This window comes from Staurois parvus, unplaced genomic scaffold (genome assembly GCF_062004578.1).
Source record: "Staurois parvus isolate SC_StPar_1 unplaced genomic scaffold, SC_StPar_1.0 ptg000031l, whole genome shotgun sequence".
Lineage (NCBI taxonomy): Eukaryota > Metazoa > Chordata > Amphibia > Anura > Ranidae > Staurois > Staurois parvus.
The window spans coordinates 1,646,430-1,652,429 of record NW_028317827.1 but is presented as its reverse complement, the minus strand read 5'-3'; the positions used below and the strand labels follow the sequence as shown (position 1 = coordinate 1,652,429).

Here is a 6,000-nt window from a genome sequence, read left to right as displayed (position 1 = left end):
TATCGTAAACTTCTAATTTTTTACACGGCTTACTCTGTTAGATGAGAAATTCTACTCAAGTGGATACCTCTGTCCCCCCAGTCCTGTAGGGAATGGTATGCAACTATTCAAAATGAATTCCTACTATATCAACTAAGATATACAGTATGTGCCGAGGCTGCCCTGCCAAGTTTGATCAAGCCTGGTCTGTGTGGCTCTTCTACGACCATAATCAATCCCTTCATTTGATCACCCTTTCTTCTTCGCTCCCCTTCCCGGTCTAACCCATAACACTAATGAATGAGACACGATGGCTAAGAATGGACGATCAACAATTTTATTGTATTTCTTAAAACGCGCTATTGACTGCCAGTGTAACATTCATAATATTATGGACAGTTTACATCAATTTTGTATCCGTCATACTTTTACTGATAATTTATGTCCCTCAGATGTGGGAAACAACGTGTATGTCTTTTGTCTCTCTTCCATGTTCTCCCTTCTTCTCCACTTCATCTCTAAATAATGTCATTCAGATTGGCTTCTTGTGCTGCTTCTTCCTCTCCTGTTTTGAGCTCTGCTGTACAGACAGAATCAAATACCAGGTCAAATTCAGGTACTTACCCTCCTTACTTTAAAAATAAAAAGTACATTTAATGATGTAATAATGGATACTGTGTTCATTTGTCTTTTATATCAGCCTAGAGTTCAGTTGTAAGGCATCGGCATCAATAATATTTATGTACAGTATAATATCCTGCATCACATTAAATCTATTGTCAGGTTTTTAGAAGCTTCCAGTTGCGATCCGATGATTAACACCATTAATATTATCCAGCTATACAAACTGACAGAACTGTTGAATTATTCACTCTGTTTACTAACCTCTGATGTTTGATGGTACATCACGAACGTAAGAGAATAAAAAAAAAAAAAGAAGACATCCCATTGTCCTTCAAAACACGAAATGTTCCTGGAATCAGTCTGGCTGCAGGAAGTGAACATTCTGTGCCATATAGTTTGTTAATGTGTTCTAATTTAAGATTCAAGGAGCAAAGTTGTTTGTTCTGATGACCTTGCATGGCTAATGCGCTTAATGGAAGTTGTATGATACAGAATTGCTTTTGTAATATTTATTCAATATATAAAAGACTTCTCAAACACGTGCAAATTCCATAAGTGTGACCTGTGGCTAAGTTTAGATTTAGTTTAGTTTAGAGAGAGATTTTTTTTTTTTGCTCTAACATAATTGGATGATGGAAATCAGCAGAGCTTTAACACATTTACAAAGTTCTGGAGAAAATGAGTGCAACTACACTTGCAAAGTGCATAGTCTATTTGCCTTTAGTAAATCAATCCCAAAGTCTCATATATTGTCTACTGCTCCTAGCTCCATTTCGTTAAAGTGGTTGTAAAATTCCGACATAAAAAATGAACAAAGCATATCCTTCTATTGTGTGTGTTTGCCTCAAACCAAAGCGCCAAGTGTGATTTCTTTCTACTGCCTTGTTCTTTTGCTATCTGCATGAATCACATCTGACAGCTAATGCTGACTCTAAGGGATTGAGAGGATGGGGGAAATAAGCTCCAGCACACAGCCTGCGATTGACATGCCTCAGCTGTACATGTTTCCCTTCAAGTAAAGGTGGATGACCACACACCAATGTAATGGAAAATGTGGATACTTTATTCAATATTATAAAAGTCAAAACATCATAGCAGACACCCAAGGGACAGGATGGTTCAATCACTTTACAGGGCTTACTCATAACCCTGCACACCTGAAGGTACCGCTGCTTAAATACTAACACCCCCATAAACAGCAGGATCTGGTCAGTGGCAGAGACCCCCAACAAAGCAAACACAATCCATAAAAAAACACATGTATGGTATATATATGGCTCCTGGTTAGCACTTCCACCTCATAATGCTAGGGTTGCTGGTTCAAATCCCAATCACAGCACCACCTGCCTGGAGTTTGCATGTTCTCCCTGTGTCTGTGTGGGTTTCTTCCAGGTACTCCAGTTTCCTCCCACACTCCAAAGACATGCTGGTAGACATTGTCTCCTGTCTAAATTGGCCCTAGTATGTGTATGTATGAATATGAGTTGGGACCTTAGATTGTATGCCCCTTGACAGTTAGGGACTGATGTGAATGTATAATATATGTATGTAAAGCACTGCATAAATTGGCAGCACTATATAACTACCTGAAATAAATATATATATATATATATATATATATTGTGGGAACTCGCTTCAAAGTGGTAGCACTTTTCATTTAAAGCACACAGCGACTCGCTTCTTTAAGGGCCTTTTTGCCCAATTTTATTTAAAGGAAAAGTTCCATCAATCTTCCCACGCAGGGGTATCCACATTAAACCAATTCAAATGATATTCAGCCTTCTGGCTGGTAGACCGATTTCCGTCTGTCTCCTGCAGACTTTATCCAAATTATGGCTCTCCCGCACACAGCTGGCCAATAGCACACAGCTTGTCTGGCTTCCACCTCCACTAGGTGAAGCCCACCTGACTCCAAGGCAGTGACCTCCTGCCTGCCGGGTTGGAGCCCTCCTGACTCCTATCTGCCGGGGTGGAGCTCAGAACCATGGTTAGGCCTCTACAAAAATCCCTGCACATACCTGTGCAATCAGTGTGCTGGGGGTTCTCAAAACACGGACCCCGGATTGGAGATTTCATCCCTCCCAGATCTCTTTGAAATCTCCAGGCTCCAGATCCCAAAACAAACTTAATGAATAAATGAGGAAACCGAAAAGTCAGTTTCCTCTGCAATACATCAACTCTTTGGAGCCCCTCAACCTGCCTGGTTGAGAATCCAGGGTTTTCAGCTTTATTTTGACCGTGGCAGGACACCGCACTGCCACAGTATATATAGTCAAATACAACTTAATAAAACATCAGGTTGCACCAAATGGAAATAATATACACAGGTGAAACTCGAAAAATTAGAATATCGTGCAAAAGTTCATTTATTTCAGTAATGCAACTTAAAAGGTGAAACTAATATAAAGGATAGACCCATTACATGCAAAGCAAGATAGTTCAAGCCGTGATTTGTCATAATTGTGATGATTATGGCTTACAGCTCATGAAAACCCCAAATCCACAATCTCAGAAAATTAGAATATTGTGAAAAGGTGCAATATTCTAGGCTCAAAGTGTCCCACTCTAATCAGCTAATTAAGCCATAACACCTGCAAAGAGTTCCTGAGCCTTTAAATGGTCTCTCAGTCTGGTTCAGTAGGAATCACAATCATAGGAAAGACTGCTGACCTGACAGTTGTGCAGAAAACCATCATTGACACCCTCCATAAGGAGGGAAAGCCTCAAAAGGTAATTGCAAAAGAAGTTGGATGTTCCCAAAGTGCTGTATCAAAGCACATTAATAGAAAGTTATGTGGAAGAGAAAAGTGTGGAAGAAAAAGGTGCACAAGCAGCAGGGATGACCGCAGCCTGGAGAGGATTGTCAGGAAAAGGCCATTCAAAAGTGTTGGGGACTTTCACAAGGAGTGGACTGAGGCTGGAGTCAGTGCATCAAAAGCCACCACACACAGACGGATCCTGGACATGGGCTTCAAATGTGAAGCCGCTCCTGAACAACAAACAATATCAGAAGCGTCTTACCTGGGCTAAAGAAAAACAGACCTGGTCTGTTGCTCAGTGGTCCAAAGTCCTCTTTTCTGATGAGAGCAACTTTTGCATCTCATTTGGAAACCAAAGACCCAGAGTATGGAGGAAGAATGGAGAGGCACACACTGCAAGATGTTTGAAGTCCAGTGTGAAGTTTCCACAGTCTGTGTTGATTTGGGGAGCCATGTCATCTGCTGGTGTTGGTCCACTGTGCTTCATTAAGTCCAGGGTCAACACAGCCGTCTACCAGGAGATTTTGGAGCACTTCATGCTTCCTTCCACAGATGAGCTTTATGGGGATGCTGACTTCATTTTCCAGCAGGACTTGGCACCTGCCCACACTGCCAAAAGCACCAAAACCTGGTTCAATGACCGTGGGATTACTGTGCTTGATTGGCCAGCAAACTCGCCTGACCTGAACCCCATAGAGAATCTATGGGGCATTGCCAAGAGAAAGATGAGAGACATGAGACCAAACAATGCAGAAGAGCTGAAGGCCGCTATTGAAGCATCCTGGTCTTCCATAACACCTCAGCAGTGCCACAGGCTGATAGCTTCCATGCCACGCCACATTGAGGCAGTAATTGCTGCAAAAGGGGCCCAAACCAAGTACTGAGTACATATGCATGCTTATACTTTTCAGAGGTCCGATATTGTTCTATGTACAAACCTTGTTTTATTGATTGCATGTAATATTCTCATTTTCTGGGATTGTGGATTTGGGGTTTTCATGAGCTGTAAGCCATAATCATCACAATTATGACAAATCACAGCTTGAACTATCTTGCTTTGCATGTAATGAGTCTATCTCGTATATTAGTTTCACCTTTTAAGTTGCATTACTGAAATAAATGAACTTTTGCACGATATTCTAATTTTTCGAGTTTCACCTGTATATATAGAGAGGGCTTTTTTTCTGAGAGAATAGGTGCAGGAACTCCCACTTTTTGATCATTTCACTTCTCTGCCACTCCTTATAGAGAATACAGAGCCAAGTATCATTTTGTGGTACTTATGTTTGTGTACTAAGTACCTTGTATGGAATTTAGTAATAATAACAAGAAAAACAATAAAAGAGATCCATTGCAGCCAGCAGAAATAGACCCTCCAGTAGATTGCCCCAGCAAGAATGAACCCCACAACAAAATACCTCCCCAGCAACATAGACCCCAGGAGCAACAACAGATCTCCCAGCAGCCAGTATCAATAGTCTCTCCAGCAACCCACAAGAAAAATCATCTCCTTCAACAGTAGATTCCTTCCAGCAGCAATTGAACCCCCCCCCCAGCAACAATAGACTGCCATGCAAAAATAGATCCCTTTCATTGACAATAGATCCCCCAGCAGTCAGCATCACCAGACCTCCCAGCACAACCCAGCACCCCATTACATACTGTGGCAGTGCGGTGTCCTGCCACGGTCAAAATCAAGCTGATAACCCTGGATTCTCAACCAGGCAGGTTGAGGGGCTCCAGAGGGTTGATGTATTGCAGAGGAAACTGGCTTTTCAGTTTCCTCATTTATTCATTAAGTCTGTTTTGGGATCTGGAGCCTGGAGATTTCAAAGAGATCTGGGAGGGATGAAATCTCCAATCCTGGGACCAGGTTTTGGTAATGGCCAGGACACTGATTGTACAGGTGGGTGCAGGGCTTTTTTTAGAGGCCTAACCCATGGTTCTGAGCTCCACCTCAGCAGACAGGAGTCAGAAGTACTCCACCCCGGCAGGCAGGAGGTCACTGCCTTGAAGTTAGGTGGGCTTCACCTAGGAGAGGTGGAAGCCAAAAGCAGCAAGGGGCTGCTCAGGAGTAGCTGTGTGCTAGTGGCTAGCTGTGTGCGAGAGCCATTTTTGAAGGAGTCTGCAGGAGACAGACATAAGCCTGAAGAGAAAGGCCAGAGGAAGATTGTTTATATCTGAGAGACCCAGAAGGCTGAATCTTTTTGGTTATATTGATGTTGGATACCCCTGCATGGGAAACCTCTTATGTTATTGAACTGTCATTTAAATAAAAGTGGGCTGAAACGGCCCTGAAAAATAAAGAAGGGAGTTGCTGTGTGCGTTACAAAAGCTCTACCATTTGAAGCGAGGTCCCACAATACATACAGTGCTGGAGGTGCCAGAACTGCATTTACCCACATTCCCACTGAAAAACATGCCCTGTACATATATATATATATATATATATACACACATACACATTCATAACGAATTGGTGACAACCATGCTGCATACCTTCTATAGTTAAAACATCAAAATATATGAGATACAGAAAGACAAAAAAAAAAGCAAACCAGAGGAGCAAAAAAAAAAAAAGATGAAACTCAAATAAAGCACAAAGGAAGTGGAGGGAACTTGGAAGGGGAGCTCTCCA

The 6,000-nt window shown here is 42.0% G+C and overlaps 1 long non-coding RNA gene across 1 annotated transcript in view; it reads right to left on the bottom strand.

Moving 5' to 3' along the window:
* Positions 1-302: 302 nt before the first annotated feature.
* LOC149470759 (uncharacterized) overlaps positions 303-6,000 on the bottom strand; it is a 69,289-nt gene continuing 63,591 nt past the window's right edge. The window contains exon 2 of the long non-coding RNA XR_016307998.1: positions 303-556. This is a non-coding gene — a long non-coding RNA (uncharacterized LOC149470759). The remainder of the gene's footprint in view (positions 557-6,000) is intronic.